We start from the raw sequence: 21,327 nt of genomic DNA on the forward strand, positions 1-21,327 counted from the left end.
CTGAACAGGCATATACCAAACACATACTAAGGAAGAACATACCACTATATAAATTTGCTAATATTATATATAAAATGTGAATATCATTGTTCGTGTGCTGTGTACTTCTTTGGTCTTGTGAAACTCAAAGATAATACAGTGAAAAAGTCAAATTGAAAATCAGAAAAAACTATATAAAAATATATTACATTGATTCAGCTTAATGATTTACCATGAGATTTCCATCCCTAGGAATCTACACTGAATATAATGCCGTTTCTGGTATATAATCAATCCTCTTCTTTAACAAACCTCATTTTTATCTCTTATAATCAACTTAAATAAAACCCAATAGTTCTTGAGAAAAAATAATTTGGGATATAAAAGGAAGTCTTTACTATATTTTACCTGCTCTATGTCCATCATGCTTATCTCTAAGATGACAGGTGCAACTTGTGGATTGTTGTCTGGAGATTAGAAGGTTAAGAAATTATCAAGCCTGTATGATTCATTTGAAGTGTATGGTAATAGACATGGTCTCTCTGAGAAACATGAGTGAGGGAAAGGAGACTACTGTTTGGGGTTGAGATTTGTAAATAAATATGCTTTACAGATAACCTTTGGCTCCATGTTTATGGAGCAATGCCATTTCTTAGAATAAATAAGGCTAGCATACAGAAGGACCAGAGGAGTATGTGTTAGGATTGTTAATGAAAAGAGTCGTTTTAGTTATGGTTATACAATGATTTTTATTAATACAGTTTATGCAATTCAATCACATGCTTTCTTTGGATCTAGAGACTAATACTTTTTTTTTCACCAGATCAGAGTCCTTTGAGAACACTGACTGAAAATTGAGCACAGAATTAGGAGAAAAACTACTCCATTTACTCTTTCAACAAAAATATCTTTTGTAGTTCCGGAAGACTATGTAGGCTGCTACGTTAAGTAACAGAGCAAAGAGCCAAAATGAAATTTTATCAAGAGCTCACATTTCCAAAATCGGTTGGATAATCTGGCAAGCATAAGAGTACTGAGAAATCTGATTCCAACCCTAAGGCCAGCTCAATTCACAGCTATGGGAGAGTCGATATCTGATTGATCGTTAGCAGATAGCTACTTGGAAATTAAGATGTGAAAATGTTCAGATGCACTTGAATAGATCCAGATTTCACAACCAAAGCACTAATCAGAGATTAAAAGTGCAAATAAAACCAGAACAAATGATACAATTCGTTGATGGTACCAAGACTCGGCATCCCCCTGGAGACCAAAGAATATACATTTCCCTTAAATATGACACTACACAAGGAATGGTTAACATACAGCCTAGTTTTAACATAATTTTGTCTTTGCCATAAACTAGGTAAATATCATTGGAAAGCTTATTTCATTTTTTCAGATTTCAGTTAATCTACAAAATGGTGATTTTTCTTTTTTTAAGGTTATTTAGTTTGCGGGAAAGAAGTGGGCATGGGGGAGGAGAGGCAGAGAGAGAGGAGAGAGATAATCCCAAGCAGGCTCCATGCTCAGCCTGATGTGGGGCTCAATCTCAGCACTACGGTGAGATCACGACCTGAGTAGCTAACAAGAGTTGGATGCTTAACTGACTAAGCCACCCAGATGCCCCTGGTGATTTTTCTTCTATATATGACTAAAGATCTCATTCTAAACCTGTCATAAGGAATTTTATTTTGGAAAAATTAACAAGTTGTTGAGAAAGAAAAATATCGAAGTGATTCTGTAAAAAAAACGAGTTAATATTTATATACACAAAATTTTGAAAAAGTAACATATTTTGACAAGAAGAAAGTTTTGCTACTGCCTGAGAGTAATTGTCAATAAACCAATCAGATGAGCCTTCCCCCCTCATTAAAAAAATGTATCAAATAGTTAAAGTAACAAAACAAAACAAAACAAAAAACCAATATGCTAAAGGTTTGGGGGAAGCAGGAAAAAATGTTGGAAGATACATATAGAGATTGGCATAAATAAAGAGTGCAAGAAGGGATTTTCATTACTGTAGTCAAGGCTTGGTGCCACAAACACCAAAGGAATAATTCCACTCAAAAATCATCCTGCCCAAGACACCATGACTATATGTTCTATGTGGGAATTTGAGGCGAAAGCCTTGTACTAATTGTCTACCCAGTACTCTCTGGGACAGGAAAAAAAAAAAAAGCTACCACGTGAGCATTGGCTAGAGCAGAAAACAGTTTAAGGATCCCAGATCCCAGTAGGTCTCAGAAGATAACATATAAAATATAGCATAGTATGATTTAGCCTGATTTATAATCATAGAAATTTAGAGAGGAAAAGGTCATTGCAGGATGCTATGCTTTACTTTAAATGATTAACCTACTTATGGGAAATTGTTTCAGACCAGAAAAATCTCATTTATTATAAATACTGAATCTTGGAAATGCCACTTATTAATTCGATGATATAAATGAGTCATATGTAATATCAGGCTGAATATTTAAATAAATCATTTCAGGATGATTATCCATTATGACTTACTGGTGAACTTTCTTATTATGAAAGGAAGCTAACTAAAGACATAATCATTGAAGTATTAATCCAACATGATAATCATTCAATAGATGGGATAGAAAGATAATTGATGAGAGAGAAGCCATTTACCATTAACTATAGTGCAGTTTCATGGCACTTTTGACCTCTTTTGTGATTTTTTTTAAAGATTTTATATTTTACTTAAACTCAGGTACCTAAATACTACTATGTGGATTATGACAGTTTAGAGGTTTATAAAATCCCTTAATAGTTTATATGGCTACCCAAAAGGGCTTTGGGGCCAAGATGTACTTTAGGTTGACATTCTGTATAGTCATTTATATTATAATGAAATGGGTGTACAAAGTATGTAGCAAACCAGAAAAAAAATAGATTTTTTTTTAGAATAACATCCTTTTATTTCTTCTTATGCCCTTACCCTTTCAGGTTACCCAGCTTGTCACAGCAATAAATAGCTTCTACCTCCTGCTATGCCATGCTCAGTGGGCGCTTAGTAAGGTCAGAAAACTAAACAAACAAGAACAAAAGAATGAAAAGGGAACATTTTTATAAAAAGGCAGAAATATTAGGAAGAAATGGAAAGACAGATATGGTTAGTTTATGGTAGTATTTTGCAAAGCATGCTTCATGTAACATTTATTCTATAAAATACTTTTATCTTGAGAAGCCATGGAAAAGAGTACCATGTTCAAATATGTGTGGAAAATCTGCATACGCTAACAGTTTCTAAGGCATATTTGCATACCCAACGCTCTAACTCAGAAAGAGAAGGAACTTATTCAACTTTGCTTAGCTATGTATTCCTCAAATGTGTTTGATCATAGAAGTCTTTCTATCTACCCATTCCAATTGAGCATCTTCTCACATCAGAGTTCTGCAAATCAGTTTGGGAACACATGGTTTGGGTTACAGTCAAGTGTTGATTGTTCCCTTCCAAAATAAAAATTAAAAGGGTTATTTATATATTCAAAAATAAATATTTTATGTTTGGTTTCTCATGTATATATTCTTTACTTAGAAAATTAAAAGTGGGAATCAACTCTGTGAGTTCATCTCAGTCAAACTGGGGCTGCTGCCAGTCTATGAGGTGGATACTACATGCATCCTTTCACAAAAATTAAAAAATAATTGTAAGACACTGAAAGACACTATTTCCAAGAGCTCCTGGGTGGCTCAGCGGGTTAAGCACCTGAGTCTTAGTTGTGTCTCAGGTCATGATTTCAGTTTGGTTTATGAGATAGAGCCCCAAGTGGTCGGGTTCTGAGCTGACAGCACATAGACTTGGGATTCTCTCCCCACCCTCCTGTCCCTCCTCCACTCAGGCTCGCTCGCTCGCTCTCTAAATAAATAAATAAATAAATAAATAAATAAATAAATAAATAAATAAATAAAACTTTTTAAAAAAAGACACCATTTCTTTTTTCTCTACCAAATATACTTCCAAGTGTGGTACAGCTATGATCCATTGCTCCCACCTTCTTCAAGTATCTCACTGATCTTATGACCTAGAGAAGGAAGCATGGCTCACTTAGAAAATGAAGATGACAGAAGGATTTTCCACTGCTAAAGCCAAGTATCTGTGAATTTAATCAGTCATCCCTATCAACAGTGTGAGGTAGTGTTCTGACACTCTTACTAATTTTTCAGAGCAGTTGTGAACCAGTGTGACCTCAAGTCATAAATTTCAGATCTCATTTGGAATAAGATGACAAGGGTTTTTCTCATTATATAGAAATAAGAAAAGCAACCTAGCAACCTGATTTCTAAACAAAGGAAGTCTTGAATTTTTTAGAGATATTCTCTCTTAATTCAGATATGTGGTCTGTTTTCAAAAGGGGGTACAATGATTTTGGTGTGCAATGCATAATTCTAAAGGGTTGTTAATACCATCTTATTCACATGAGAAGTCTCCATGTCTGGGATAGTCTTGATGGCAAGAAGCTAAAAGCATAGTCCACACAGTTACAGTCTAATAGAAAAGATAGGTAAATTAAATACATAGTTACAATACAATTAGTTAAATGGAAATAGGTATATTGCACAGAGTATAAGAAAGAGTATGAGGATGAAAGACCTTTGAGCTGCTTCTAAAAATTTATTTAAAAACTAACAATCAGAGAGATAAGAGACCATAGTTCTGTAAGAGAACTATTAAGCATATCATCCAAGATACAAAGGGAATGGAAGTGGAAGAGGTCAAGGAAGACACAATAGTCTTAGCTGTGTGAATGGGTTAACTGTGGTACTGCAATATAATGCTGAGAACACAAAAGTAGGTTTAGAGGAGAGGATACTGAGATTTTTATAGATTATTTTGTTCTGGAAGCATCCATTAAATGTCCAAATAGTAAAGGAGGAGCAGAAGCGAAGCCTGCCTTAATATTCAGCATATAGGAGATAACTAAAAATGGAGACAATAAGGTAACCCATATGAGCAATGGATTGGGAAAAACTCAGAGAGAACACTTTAATTTGAAGGGAACCATAGGGAATATTACATCTAATTACATATTACTTTAATATGAGATATTATATTAATGTTTTATTTCCCTATATATAATACCTTTTAAGTATGTTTAGACTTAAAAAATTATCTATTTGTAGAAAAAACCTACTTTTTGAATAGTTTATTGGTATTACTATTGTGTCCACAACTATGAATATAACAAAATTCCTACCCTTTTACTTGCTATTCAATATGAACAAAGAAATTACAATTTTTGAATCATAAAAAGTCCTCCATTTAAAGTGACATTTTATGCAGAATGTTTGGTGAATCATACTGAATTGTTGCTCTCATATTAGTACGATTTCTTCCGTGTTCTTAATCAGGATAAATTCTCTTCCATGTCCCAGGGCTACTGAGCTGTAGAATTAAATCCAGATGACACTATTTATCTTAGGAGGGCAATATGACATGACTGAGATTACCATGGACTCTGATATTTGAAAAACTCAAATTCAAATGATGAGCAACTTAACTTTCAGAGTTAGAAAACATACTTAAGTCACTTATACTTAACTGCACATGTGAGCAAAACTTAAATATAGAATTCAAAGACTTTTACAAAGGTAACACACAATTGCAGAGACAGAACTCTATATCAGATTCTATAAATTTCTCTCATTCTCCTTTCTCATTAATACCCTCAGAATTTCTTAATTTTCTCACCTTTATAACCATTGACAAGTATTGTTCATTCTTGAAATTCATGTAAATGGATTTATATATTTTCATTTGTGTTTGCTTCTTTTGCTCAATATAATATCTATTAACTATATTATTCTGGATATGAGAATTTAATTCTTTTTTATAGGTGTGTAATATTCTATTATTTGAATAGAACATCTCATCCATTTTCCTGTAGAAAGATTTTCGAGTTGTTTCTAGTTTGGAAATATGAATAAAGCCATTGCAAACACTCATTGTATATGATTTTGAGAACCTACACATTCATGTCTTTGGGGTATATAGTAGCAGTGGATTTGCTGAGTCATAATGCAGGCATACGTTTAGTTTTAGTAAATACAGTTTCCCGAAGTCGTCTAGCCAAATTAAACAACCACCAACAATGAATGAAAGGTCCAGATCCTTCACATCCTTGTCAATAATTAATACTGGAAATCTATTTCATTTTAGCTATCCTGGTAGGTGTAATGTGGCATATAAGAGTTAATTTGTATTTACCTGCCGATAGATGCTGTTGAATATGTTCCACAGGCTTTTTGGAGATTTGGATATTCTCTTTTATCGATTCCTATTCATCTTTCTTTCTCCTAGGATATCTTGATTTCTCCCTCATTCCTGAAGAGTATTTTCCCTGGATATAGGATTGTGACTGACAGTTCTTTTATTTCTGGCCTTCATGGTTTTTATGGGAAACCTACTATCATGAGAATTATTTTTGCCTGATAGGTAAAATATTGTTTCTCATTCAGAACTTTCAAGATTTTTCTTTGCCATTAGTTTTCAGAAGTTTGACTATGATGTCTCTTGGTGTTGATATTGTTAGGTTTATCTTATATGAGATTTGCTCAGCTTCTCTCTTTTGCCAAATTGGAGGATTTTTTGGCCATTATTTCTTCAAGTACTCTTTTAGCCTTATCCTATTTTTTTAAATTCAATCCTCAATTCTGGTGGTGCCTGTATTTCTATCCATTTTTTTCAGTCTATTTTCTCTCTGTTGTTCCCATTGATAATTTTTATTCTGCTATTGAGGCTCTTCACTGAGTTACTCATTTTAGTTACTGTATATTTCAGTTCTATAATTTCCATTTGGTTCTTCTTTATAGCTTCAATTTCTTTGCAACGAATTTCTATTTCCTTGTCATAACTATTTCATTTGCTTCAAATATGTTCATAATTGCTCATTTAAACGTTGTTGCGATGATTGCTTTAAAGTCTTTGTCAGATAATTCCAACATCTCTGTTATTTTAGTGTTGGCATCTATTGACCATCTTTTTTTTTTTTTGAGAGAGAGAGAAAGAGAAAGAGAGACAGAGAGAGGGAGAAAGAGGGAGAGAGAGAGAGAGAGAGAGAGAGAGAGAGAGAGAATCTTAAGCAGGCTCCACATCTAGTGTAGCCCAACATGGGGCTTGATCTCACAACCATGAAACCATGACCTGAGCCAAAATCAAGAGTCTGACACTTAACTGACTGAACCACCCAGGCACCCCTTGCTTGTCTTATTTATTCAGATTGAGATCTTTCCGATTCTTGGTAGAGTTAACAGTTTGATACAGAAACCTAGACATTTTGAGACTATGAAACTCTGGATCTCATTTAAACCAGTTTTAGCTGGCTTGTTCTGACACTGCTCTAGCAAGGAAAGGGCAAAGTAACACATCATTACGGCCAGAAGAGAGTACAAGTCCAGGTTCCCCAGTTGAGTTCTGTTGATAACCCATGGTCAAGAGTTAGTCATTACTATGAGATGGTAGTTCTCAGTCCCTGCTAGGCCTCTACTAATATCTCCTGATCTGGGTGAAGTAAGGTCTGCCTTTTTTTCTGCATCTTACATGCCTTCCATTTACACAAAGTTAGGGAGGATGTTCTTGTTGCTGCTGCTGAGAGTGAAAGTTTGACTCTCCAAGAGCCCTCCCCTAATGCTTTCCCAGGAGGAGCAGAGGAGGAACAATCCTTCATTACTCCAGGCTTGCCATATAGTCTCCATTAATAATACCATATGGGGTCCTTGTTACCTAGGAGAACCTAGAAGAAATGAATGCTTTGGGTCCTGACTCAGGTTTCTCTGACACCACTCTTCCGTGGTATGGGTGAGGAGTTTGTGCACCTTGCTACAACCTAGAGACAGTAAAAATCCAGGCTCCCCACTCTGCTTTTGCTGGCTGGGTTGGAGGTGGTGCCATGGTTTATTCTACAATAGAGTACTCATTATATAAAAGTTTCTGTCTTGCTATAGAGCCATTTTCCTGGTCTTCTGGTTGGAAAGAGCGGGCATTTGTTGGAACTTTTATTTTTGCCTGCACGTCTTGTTATTTCTAGGTTTCTGTATTTTCCAATTCCAAATTTGGGATATATGAGACAAAAAGAAAACCCAGGAAACTCATCATCGTGTCATTCTCAGATCCCAAGGTCCCTAGCCTACCTGTCTTTCTTCCTTCACCTTTCAGAATGTTCTTTATTATTAGTAGTATTTGTAGATAATGTATTTCTAGAGTTTTAATTGTTCTTAGGCAGAGGAATAGGAGTAGATATGTAAATATGACAACCCTGTCTTCTGAGAAGCAATTCTGTGTGTGTGTTTGTATGTATGTATGTATGTATGTATGTATGTATGTGTGTGTGTGTATCCCTGCCAGTAAAAATGTTATTTTCTTACAGCATGGAGTATATACTACATTTTATTGGGTTATTTACCCTACATTGTACAATTAGTGCAATAGCTCACCTACATGAAACTATTTACACATTTGTCAATCATTGATACATTTCTTAATCCTCCTCTAAGAACAGTTATCTCCAATGAAGGTATATTAGTTCTAACATACTGAGATTTTTTATATTTTAAAATAAATATATGATTTAATTCAATGTACCACAGATTTTTGACAACTATTGACATGTTAACTGATAAAAATAAATCTAATGATATTAAATATGCATTGCTTTTTCACGGTTAAAGGTTACTTTTGTCATGATGTATTTTTCTTTCAAACACTGGTAAATTATATTTGTGTATACTTTATTTAGGATTTTATTCCCCTAGGATTTTTAAATGTGGATATTTTTATGTACTTGATGACTGCCTTAAAATAAGTTGAAAAGTTATAAAACTTTTCTTATGTTCTCAAATAATTCAAATAACATGAGAATTGAGATTTCTTATTATTTGTTTTGTGTGTATAGATAGCTGCATCTCTCTTCTAGGTGCAATATAACAGCATACCCATTTTGCCACTTCTCTTTTCCAACAAGTATCCACTTATAACCATGGAAGTGGCCCTGGTTCCTAGCCTTGAAAGAAAATGGCTGTATTTGATGGGAAGATAATTGATCATGTTTACTGAGACATATAAAATGAACTCCTCAATCTCTTGCAGGCATGTTTGTCTCTGTAATTGAGGCAACCTCCAAGCTTCCAGATACCAATCCTCAATTTTCCTTTCTTGATTTATTTAACTTTATGGTCACTTCCATCCTGACTTCCTAATTTTTTGAGGTCTATTTTTTATCATATGTCCAGATAGCCATAAACTGCATGGCCAGAGCAGACTGTGAAGAGTAGCACTCTATTTTTGAAGAAATATGTAACACAGTGACTCAGAATAAAACTGATAGAACCCTAAAGTAAGAAAAATCTGTATGTCAGTTTACTCCATCAATTTCTGATGTCTTTTCTTGCTGGCACTCTGAAAATCAAGTCAGACTTGGGATTGCAATTCAGAGATCAGAAGTCAGAGGTAACAAAAACAAGAGTAGAGTGCTCCACCCACATAGTCAACCTCTCAGCAGAGAAACACTTGACTGACTTATAGGAAAAGAAAAAAAGGCAACAACAATAACAACAACAACAAACTTCTCAACAAAGTATAGTTTTGGCAGATTGCTATAAATCTTCCTCAACAAACTTCTCAACAAAGTATAGTTTTGGTGAATTGCTGCTATAAATCTTCCTTAAGGGGGAAAAAACCAGCCTATTTTGATTGCTTGTTTTTGCTGTCATTATTTTGAAAATCCCAGCCTTTAGGTCTCATTAAAAGACCTGTCAGGGGCACCTGGGTGGCGCAGTCGGTTGAGCGTCCGACTTCAGCCAGGTGACGATCTCGCGGGTCTGTGAGTTCGAGCCCTGCGTCGGGCTCTGGGCTGATGGCTCAGGGCCTGGAGCCTGTTTCCGATTCTGTGTCTCCCTCTCTCTCTGCCCCTCCCCCGTTCATGCTCTATCTCTCTCTGTCCCAAAAATAAATAAACGTTGAAAAAAAAATTAAAAAAAAAAAAAGACCTGTCAAATGGACTCAGGCCAAGAATATCAACTCAATTATGGTCTGTCTTTCAGCATAAGCTAAAGTTCCCTAATCCTTGTTCAGTAACTCGTCTTCTGGTCAGAAAGTTTCTACAGGCTCTTTGAGGTAGAAAGCCACATTACTAAATTCCTCCAAGGAACTCAGATGCTGACTTTGAAATCGCATATCGGAGAATGATCCATGACTGTCAGGAGTCCCTTCTGAAGGTTAGTTACAGGTGTTGATACCGGCTGCCACCAGTTTGCTTACTGAGTGGTTAAGGGTCTTTCATCTCTGAAGAGTCTTTTAGAGTCAAATTCTCATCCATTGTTCTGCTTTCTATTAAAGCATGAACATAACTTCCATGACTCCCATTGTCTAACTGATGGAGAAGCTGCTATAAACAAAGTTGCCTTACTTGTTCCTAATGTCACGTTTGCCTGGTCAAGTCAGTTTGATCATTCTTCCATGTAGGTGCTATAAATGTAGTTTGAGGACATAGTTACCTTGACCCAATGTCATATGAAATAAGTATAAGGCTGATCCTTTATCTGTTACCCAAATTATGTTTAGAAGAAAACTCGATCCATATCACTTTTAAAAACCTCCTATATTTAAATACCATTATTGTTTCTTTAAAACTAATTAACCAGAACACAGCAGTACTTTTTAGACAAATGGCAACAGTGATGTTTTTCTGTAGAAAGTTAAGCCTTTTTTAGTATGCACTAAATAATCAAGTGCCACTGTGGTTACTCTGATTGAAAAACAGTAACCAAACCCTGTAACATCCATTTTAATGAGACTTGCTGGGTTTGTGAGTTATCTGTGTCACTTTCTCCTTCTTTCAGAAATATGTTATGGAAGGACAGACACATTTCTGCAGTTTGACCACTGGTTATATGAATACACACACAACAGAAGCTAGTTTTCAACTACACTCCCCCCCCCCACTAAACCCCCCACACCCAGTTCTCTCCTGAGAATTGTATCTTGAAGTTGTTTAGTTGAAAACTTAAATGATAAAGGGACTGGAAATGGTATTTAGAATCCTGTAAGGGTATAAGAAATTGAGGGCAGGCCCCTGAGAATAGTCTGTGGTGACATACGAACACAATTATGGTCTCAAACTGACCGCTGAGAATCCATGAACCAAGGAGGAGGCTGTAAAAAGAGTTGGTGCCCTTTTGCTGAGAGAGCCTTGGTTCCTCTGCTGCATTTCACAGACAGCTCAATAGAACAAAGAAAGACAAACATGCACACTGAATGTGTAACCAGTTCAGAGGAAGAAAGGTTAATTAATAGCAGAGATGGTAAGGTTACACTGAAATCCAAGAATAAGACCTTCTTAAGGACACCACTGAAAAGCAGAGCATGAAAGGATCATAAAGGGCAACGGGCACACATAGAGGAGAAAAAGTTAGGTTTTGTTACGTCGCACAGTCTAAATTTTTAAAGAGCTCCTAAGATGTGACCATGAAAATGTACAAATATATCTTGAACCCCAGGGTTCACAGCTTCTCTATAGGATTGTATTAGAGAATTAGAAATGAAAACTTTCTGTTAAAACGTAATTTTATCAGCTGCTTCCTGTTCAATGGGTTTTGAGTATTTGTGGCTAATATCATTATTTTTCTTTTCTGAATTGTCAGTTCAAAGTGTGCTTACTTATCTATTATCACATTACTATTTTCTTATCTATTCATCTGAGGCATTTAACTAAACACAGTTAAACATAGTTTAATTTATTTTAATATTTTGATCCATAGCTATTTATTTTATTTGTGGTTTTCTTATACTGAGAAGTTGTGGTATTTTATGATGAAAATCTACTGACACTCTTCTTTGGGAGTTCTTACATTACTTTTAAACTCAGAAAAACTCAGAAAATTCCCCTGCCCTGAATATTTTATACTATCTTCATAATATAAACATATATTACATATATTATAAACACATCAGATAAATATGTATCTTTCTAACAGCTGGACTAGTAGAGTTAGAACCTTATTATGATATAATTAGAAAATCATCTTAAATTTGTTTATGTTTATTTCTGTCTTACTTTGAAAATAGATTTTATTTTTAAGACAGTTTATTTACATCCTCAGATTTTCTTATGAAACAAGTGCAAAGAGATAGAGGAAAATGATAGAGGAAACAATATTGCCTATTTTAGTAAGAATGTTCAAAAAGTACCTATCGAGTAACATATTAATAATATAGTAGAATTCTTGAGGGCAATAATTTCTTCAAAGCCATTATAAAGCACTGCATCTTTTAAAATTATGCATGTAACAAAAATAACAGAAAGAAACATGGCATCTTCACTGCTAAGCAACAACCTAAGAATAGGAAATTGTCAAAATGATATTTTTTCTATATAACATATACATGAAATGTGTACAGCGAAATCCCCTAAAATAGCTATAATGTATAATATGTAAATATTATAGGTGGGAATTATTTTAGAATAATAGGGGACTCTATTCCAATTTCTCTTGTTATTGTTGTTATTGTCCAAGGTTTACTGAAGATATTACCGCACAGCTGAAAGATTCAAACGACTCCATGGAGGGTTTTGAAATTCATCCCAACTGGAGGCTGAGTGACCTACAGTTTGGACAGAATGGCAGAGCCCGAGGGTTTCAACATTTCCTTAGTGTCAGGATCTACTTCAGTGATCTCCTGATCCAGGGCCGAGACCTCAGGACCATAATTATCTCTCCTTTCCCGCTCCTCCTCCTGCAGCTTGACTGAGATACCTCTCACGGGGCCTCTCTGCAACGGCCTCATCAGGTGTGTGACACAGCCTGCGCCCTTGCTGAGAAGCTTCTCGCCGGGTGGAAATAATGGTGATCTCCTCACACATGTGCTCGTTGGCGCGGCAGTTACTGCCCGGGAGTGTGCAGTACCTCTCTCTCAGTGATGACCGGGCCACCTTCTTCGCAGTTTTAGAGCAAATGCAGCCATGTTGGCAGGGCCTCGTAAAAGGAAAGTGGTTACGAGGGGTTTGGAATAGATGGTAAAATACTGAAATGTTTTAAAAGCCACAAAAGGGTCAGCACAAGCATGTTTCACTTCATACAGATACTGGAGTAGGATGTGGTATGTTTGGACAAGAACAGAGCTGTTCCGGTGTAACTGTTCTTGGCGTTCTTACATGATTCTCTTCTTAATTGTGGAAGAAACACTTTAATTAAAAGAGTAACATGTATGACAGCAAAAATAATATTTGAGAACTAAATCAAGGCTTTGGATTGAACCATGCTGACTTACTAAATAGTTATTAAATCATCAATAAGAATTCTAAATATACTACAACATAAAATAATGATGATAATGATAAAAATATCCAGCACGCAGCAAGCACTGCACTGAGAATTTGAGATACACTTATGTCACTTAATCTCCACAAAAAAAAACTATAAAGAAACTACCAACAATACCTCCCATACCTTTTTATTTAGATTTTTTTTGTTGTTTGGAATAAAAAATGTTAAATATACAGATATAATAATATGGGAAAATCAGTGTATGGATCTAATTCTGTCTGACTTTACTATCATGTACAGGTATATATCACTTCTAAAAATATTTTAAGTTTTCTTTTTCACACAAGTGGTAAGTTATATTTTTAAAAAGTAACAAAATAATCGCATAATTAAGGAGAGTAGTACCTGTGTGAGGGAGGAGGCAAGAATGGGGTACAGGGAGACACAGAGAGTTAATATTATCTGCAGTCTTCTTCTTAAGTTTGATGATAGTTTCATGGGTGTTTGTTCTATACTTACTGCCAAAATGTGACAATTATTATTTACATATATATATGTACACACACACACATTTATTATTTACATACACACACACACACACACACACACACACACACACACACATATAATAATAAAACCATTTCCAAAGTAGCTACAAAATTTTCTTAATTTAAAAAGCCATTTGGGGTGCCCGGGTGGCTCAGTTGGTTAAAAGTGTTCGACTTCAGCTCAGGTCATGATCTCACAGTTCATGAGTTCAAGCTCCGCATCGGGCACTGTGCTGACTGCTGGGAGCCTAGAGCCTGTTTCGGATTCTGTGTCTCCCTCTCTCTCTGCCCCTCCTCCTCTTGCACTCTGTCTGTCTCTCTCAAAAATAAAATAAACATTAAAAAGTAAATAAATAAAAATAAAAATCCATTTAGATAATATAAAGTATATTATCTTTATATTGGGCCAACTGGGCCCACCTAGAACTTTGTGTTCAAAATTCTATAGAGAGAGAGAGCAAATGAGATAAATAATATTCTTTTCAGAAAGCTGGCTTAGTCAGGATTATTCATGACCTTATTGGAATATATCATGTCATGATGAACAAACCCCATAGAAGGTGTATGATTTAATACATAACAGTTTTTATTCTTACTTTACACAATGCAAAAAATGCTTTGCCTATAACATCTTACTTTCTCTATGAGAATTTAGTTTTAAAATATTTATTGAATTGACAGAAAACACAACTAATGTTCCCTTCACTAGCTTTCAAATGGATTATTTTGTCATGCAAGCACACAGACACACGCATGCACACACACACTCATAAATGACAGCACTGTCTAAACAAAGGACAAAAGGAGATACTGGTGTAGAAGGGAAATGTAATTGATATATTACATCATAGTGGACTTACTCCATAACTCTTGCTAACTAGTTCTGGAGACAAATATAGTATGTAGTGAAATATACAACATTGGTCTTATAGGAAAACCCTTTTCTAAATGAAATACTCACATAAACATTCAAGTATGATAAAATATTTAGCTCTTTATCTTCAATATCTTTTAGTGACCTTTCAAAGCTCATGACTATAAATTTTATTATATTAAATATAAATGTACATTAGAGGATAATTTCTAGAAAACAAAAAAAGTCCTTACATTAGCTAGATTCATCTCAGATATTTATGTCTGTAATTTTAAACATAAAGCACACTGATTTTTTTAGAGATCCTAAATTAAACTCATTGGTAATTACTTAAATGTGAAGTGAAGCAAACAATTTATAAATATAACTTTACTAAAGAAGTTGAAATTCCCTACTAGATAAATAAGAACTTTACAAGTTATTTTCTATGCACATCTTAGCATAATTATGAAATGCTACATGTATTCATATTAAAATAAATTTTCAGAAGGTCTTCAAGAAAACAGAATAATTTAACAGTATATTGTGATTTTATGTTTATTACCATTAATTCCTTGCTACATTTATGATGCTGAAGGAAAGCAAAATTGTAATCTCAATAAAAGTACTGAACTCTGAATATCAGCTTTAGATTTATGTGCTAATTGAAAAACAGAATCCCCCTTTCCATGGTTTGCACTTTCTACTGACGTGTGTCACAGGCAGGGTTTTCACAGACAACTCAGAGAACATTTAGTCAGTGATTGAAAATTTCACGTTTCATGTACTTGCATCTTGAGAATTTTCAGATTCTGAGATAGAAGCCCCTTCATAATGTTTGATAATATCTCTAAAAATACTTATGTTATAAAATCATTAATCATCTGCACGTAATTAAATCTTTTACTTTCTTTTATCCTCTTTGTATCAGGAAATTTTGTGGCCCATAATTTCTAAATTTCTAAGTAATCAATATATGTATTTAGCTTTAACTGCCAGTTTTCCATTTTCAGTTTGCTCTTTCAAACTTATAAAACAGAGGTTTACACATGTCTGTAATTGCAATGAAAATGTGTGTACTTTTTTTTCTCTAAGATTTTTTTTATCTTCATTTTACACTTCTTTTTACACTTCATTAAGTAAAACCGACTTTTCCCATAGAATCTCACTGTTGGGTGGTATCCACAAGCTATATTTACTATCTAAATTTAATTTTAAGTTAATTAAAATTAAATGGAAGTTAAAATTTTCTTCAGTGCACTAGGCACATTTTAAGTGCTCAAAAAGAACACACAACTCGTGGCTACCATATTGGAAAGAACAGAAACATTTCACAGGTATGTTAAAACAACAGGGAAAGATGCTAATAAATGTATATATATGTATATGTATGTGTGTGAGCATGTGCGTGTGCATGTGCGTGTGTGTGTGTGTGTGTGTGTGTTTCTTTTGGATTCTTCTGAGGAAATTAGGATTCTGTGTATCTCTTGAAATTTTGAGATTATGCCAGCAGGAGTAAAGTAATGTCAATGTCTAGAAAGGTTGGAATTGTCATAATTAACCAAAGGCATCCATAGGGAGATTAGAGAAACAAGAGTCCTTGAAGAACCACAGACCTTTAAGTGCCTAAGTATCAAGATGCTTCAGTCCCTGTCATTCAAGTGAATTAAGTATATTCAAAAGATTTGAATGGGCATAGGGATATAAAGGGGAATTTTTTAAAACAATTTCTTTTTTTTTAAGTTTATTTATTTTGAGAGAGAGACAGAGAGAGAGAGGGAGAGAGAGAGAGAATGAGCAGGGAAGGGGCAGAGAGAGAGAGGAAGAGAGAGAATCCCAAGCAGGCTCCCTACTGTCAGCACAGAGCCCAATGTGGGGATCGAACCCACAAATTGCGAGATCATGACCTGAGGAAACCAAGAGTCTGACACTTAACCAACTGAACCACACAGGTGCTCCGGGGAATTTATTTTTTAATACATATTGGTTTTATATTCTGCCTGACAACTTTCTCCATTGGCCACTAACATGCAAAGGAACCTTCTCTGCCCTCTTTCCCAGGAAACAAAGAAACCCAGAATTCAAGAATACAGAAATAGAGCTCCCTCCTACAAATGGAAGGTGGAACAGAGTAACATTTTATACATTTTGTTGTGCTGTGGGAGAAAAAAAAATAAGAGTAGACAGTTAATTTCTCAGTAGATTATTCTGCCACTTGAAATTCTTAATAAATCACTCTGCCAGGTTATATAGTAATTTTTGTGTTAACCCTCCATTGCATGCATATCAGGTGTGTGCTTGGTAGACGGCAGGAAAAATGGAAGGCAAAGTGAGTCTTGTTCAATGAAATACATATTAACAGACATCCCCCCGCGCAGGGAATGAATAAATTAAATGAGGCATTCATAAAAGATTATAAGCAGTGAGATTGTACTCAGAGCTAATATATTATCCATAGTCGCACAAAATAGGTCCTCAATTTTATATTTACATTAGCACACCCATTTGTGGTTCTGTGTTCTCAGAATGTAACCTTCTACATACATTAAAGGAATTTTTTTTTCCTCTGTAATTTTTGTAGTGTTTGTTCTTCATAACTCTCACCCCCTTTCACTCATGTATTACAGGAAAGTCCTAGTACATCAATGGGTTAACTGAGCTATATTACATACAATATGTTAAATCAATCTTTTTCTTTTTCTTTTTAATTTTGACGACAATAGACAACAAGTCTATTCACATTCTAAAACAATGATGAAGCTGCCAGAGTTCCACCCTGTTGTGGACTCCACCTACTTGTTCAGAGGGTAGCCAAAGTAGCGTTTCAACTTTACTTCCCACCAATTCAGCCATATAGGCAGAACGGAGAACTTTGGAGGGAGAAAATGAATCTGTTAGGTGCTGAGGTGTGGCTCACCAAAATAACTGAGTGGAGCTCATTTTCAGAGAGATGGGATTTTTACCAAAGAGAGAGCTGTCATTGATCATTTCTGGTTAGATGTCTCAAAAGCTGCAGAAACTCTTAGGCCCACCCCAGAACTGCACTGGTAGGGGAATATGCTTGAGAAATTGACATTTGCCCTCAGTAGTTTGGTAATATACATCCACTCAGAGCTTCATGCCTGCTTCCTTTCTGAGGAATTTTGAAGGCCGGTGGTTTACTGAATGAAGCACAACCAGTATGGTGAGGAGAGAGGAGAAGGAAGTAGGCCCAGGTGTACAAGTTTCTACGACTTAACCTAATGGCACTGTCAAGCTGGGATATGTTTGGTGGAGTATGTATACCTTAAGGAGGGTAGTGCTTCGAAAATGATGCCAGTTGAAACAGAATGCTGATGGACAAGTATTAGCATTCATCCTTTGCCTACACAAAAGGATCTCCTCAGACTGGTGAGGCCTCCCATGAAATCATTTTACAATACAGTGTAAATTATAAGACACAACAAAACAGCAAGAATCTACCACATTCCACACACTTTAGGAAGTCTAACTTAGGAAATGTTTTTCTAGATTATTTGATATAGAAGAGCTTGAACAATTTTTTCAAATAAAAATTCGTTTCATATTAAAATAACAAAACATCATGACTATAAATGTAAGCATTAAATCAGTGACTTTAAGGACTATTTCCTGAATATACAACTAGCTTTTTTTCCCCCCATTTTCTCACTGATTTTAAGGCTGTGCATACACATAGTAGAGAATACAAAACTTATCCCAATAAGCAGGCAAAAAGAGATTGTCATTCAAAATGCTTAAAATTTTGGAAATAAGCATGGAAGTTCTTTGGTTTAAATTCAGTTATCTAGATTATTGACTATATTGTCCAATTCACACTTTAATGTTTAAAGCATACTCCCAGTTTTCTTTTTAATTAAATGTTATATTTTTTTCTCAATTAGCAATTATTAGCAATTCTGATATTCAGAATTCAATTCAGAATTCAATTATTATTAGCAATTCTGATAATGTGTAAGTTTAAAGTTCTTTAACATTTATAATGCTATTTCTGTAGTTTTTAATTTTAGTTACATTTTCATTATCAAATTAAACACCTATTTTATAAAATAATTTAATTTTTGTTGTTCTTAGTGTTTAGGAACCGTGCATGTTTTAAACATCTTGAAAAATGTGGAAACTGTGGGTTTTTTTCTAAGTTACTCAATACCTACATAGTTTATTGTCTGGTGTTTATATGTAATACATAAACTCCCTGAATTAAACACAATTTACAGCTATTTAAAGAGTATTAGCAAGAGACAATATACATATAAGAAGAAGCAACAACAGACCCAGAGAACATTAGTTTATCGATAGCTGAAGTTTTCAGGAAGCAGAAATGTCAATCCAACTTAAAATATCTTTACAGGTCTCTGTAGTATCTATAAAGCAATGGAGATTTGGTCTGTGACATTTCAGAATATTTCCAGGTTCAGCAGTCATGCACTGTGACAAGGCTTCCTGGTGTAACTAATAATACAATGGCTGTGGTTGGTCTCTAGCATCTGTAGGGAATCATTCCTACATTCAGATTTACTATAAGGCCTGTTGTGTTCTGAAGTATTATTTAGGAGTAACTCAATGTATATCTACTATTACTTGAAATTTTATTTTTAGAGTTCATTGAGCTAAACTACAGGAGGGGAATGGGATGCGATTTCCTAACAGAAAATCTTAGATTTGTCACTATTGTAGAATAAATTGTTTAAATTAAATGTTACTCTTGAAAAGCAATAAATAGACCAAAGTTACTTGTCAAGTCAAAAGAGTTTGAAAACGATTTTCCTAGACAAGGTTTGTTGCTGTAAGTATTTATGAAAAAAATATATGGTGATTTAATGTACTGGGAAAATGAAAGCAAGGAAGAGAAGGAGTGTTGCAAGTTAACATAAGGCAACCATGAGGGACCTCTTTATTTGGAAAGTTCTATTTGAATAAAGAATTAAAGTTGATGAGGGAGCTAGCCTGTGGATATGTGACAGAGGAACATCATGGGCAAGGACAAGAGCAAGAGCAAAGGCCCTGTGGTAAAAGCCTAATTGGCAAGCTCAACATTCAGAAGGAAGCCACTGGGGCTTTGGTGGACATCAAAGAAGTAAAGAAAAGAGGTAGAAATTTCCAGGATATTCTAAATACACTTTTTTGTGCTAAATGACATAGAGTGGGGGGCATTGTAAATTTTTGAGAAGAGAAGGGATGTGATCTAAGTATGTTTTATGAAAGATCATGCAGGCTTCTACATTAAAAACATACACTAGAGGAGCATATAATGGAATCAGGGAGCTCTTTTGTTATAATCCAGACTTGGAACAAAAAGACAACACTGGAAGGGTAAAAAAAAGTCTAATTCTATATGCTATATATTTTAAAGTTAATGTAGTTAATCCAAATGAATGGATTTGATGAGGTGTGTGAGAAAAAGAGAGAAGACAAAGAAGACAGCTGGGTTTTTGGCCTATGCAAATAGGATAGAGCTGCCTTGCAGTGTGTGGAAGACTGAGACCAGAGCAGGTTGGGATGGGGTAACTGGTGTCAAAGGAGACCAAGCTTAAGATGTCTCTTGGATGTCTAAATGGATATTTTAAATAGACCATTGGGTAGACAAATACTGCATTCACGGTAGATGCAAATATAAAAGCCTTGAGCACACAGGCTGCATAAGATTATCATGGGAGTTAGTATAGAGCATAAAGACCAATGGGCCTTGGGTCTCTCCACCTTTAAGAGACAGAGGATATGAGGGATCAGCAAAGGGGACTGAGAAGAAGTAGCCAGTGATTGAAGAGGAAAAAACAAAAATGGTGGAGAGTGGCCTGGAAACCTCCTGGTGAGGGACTTACCAATCGATTCAGTCCAATAGTATTGCAATTTGATGAGAATTGAGGAATAACATTGGGTTTAGTGCCATGGGGGTATTGACAAGAAGATTTTCAGTGCTCTGGATACAGAATAATCTCATTGGAGTGGGTTAAAGGAAAAATCAGAGAATAAGGATCAGAGAACAGAAGTATTAATACTACAACATGGAAATATTGTAGAACATGCAATAATTCTAAGCTCTTTACATATACAAGTTCGTTAAATCCTCATAGAAATTCCTGAGACAGGGACACTTATCTCTCTCCACTTAGGACAAAACAGTAACTTAAAATTTGCAAAGTAAGGAGTGAAAGGGTTAGACACAAATGAGGTTTATGTTATGACAGATTTCAAATATATAACCTGACTCTTATCTCATATTCTGGGAGAACAGAAAAGAGAAACTACTGAGAAAATGCCATCTGAGTGCAGTTTTTTGGGTTTTTTTTTTTTGAGTTCAGTTTTAAATAACAAAAGTGGTTGAATATGCCAAGTATAGATAGTGATGAGACAGAAAAGAATAATAAAAAGTTTTTTATAGGCATAATTTTTGCTGCAATCTTTATTTTTTTGTTTTGCCCAATTTTCTTTAGTTCTGTTTAAATTTCCTATAGATTTCTGACTCTGTGCTTACAAAAACTTACACAGCCTGTGCTACGAAGAGTGTAAAAAAAGGGGGAAAAAAGGTCAGGAAGTATTTGATTATACTGAGAAATAGAAGGCTCATGGAAAATAAGCTAAAAATAAGGCTATTTAAAAAATTATGATGGATTAAAAACAGAAAATTTTAACTCTCCTATGTCAAATATTTAT

The 21,327-nt window shown here is 34.9% G+C and overlaps 1 pseudogene; it reads right to left on the reverse strand.

Annotated features, from left to right (window-relative positions):
- Window positions 1–12,454: 12,454 nt before the first annotated feature.
- Window positions 12,455–17,111, reverse strand: LOC111561463 (annotated as a pseudogene).
- Between the last annotated feature and the right edge of the window lie 4,216 nt (window positions 17,112–21,327).

The sequence above is a fragment of the Felis catus genome, chromosome B4 (assembly GCF_018350175.1).
Source record: "Felis catus isolate Fca126 chromosome B4, F.catus_Fca126_mat1.0, whole genome shotgun sequence".
Lineage (NCBI taxonomy): Eukaryota > Metazoa > Chordata > Mammalia > Carnivora > Felidae > Felis > Felis catus.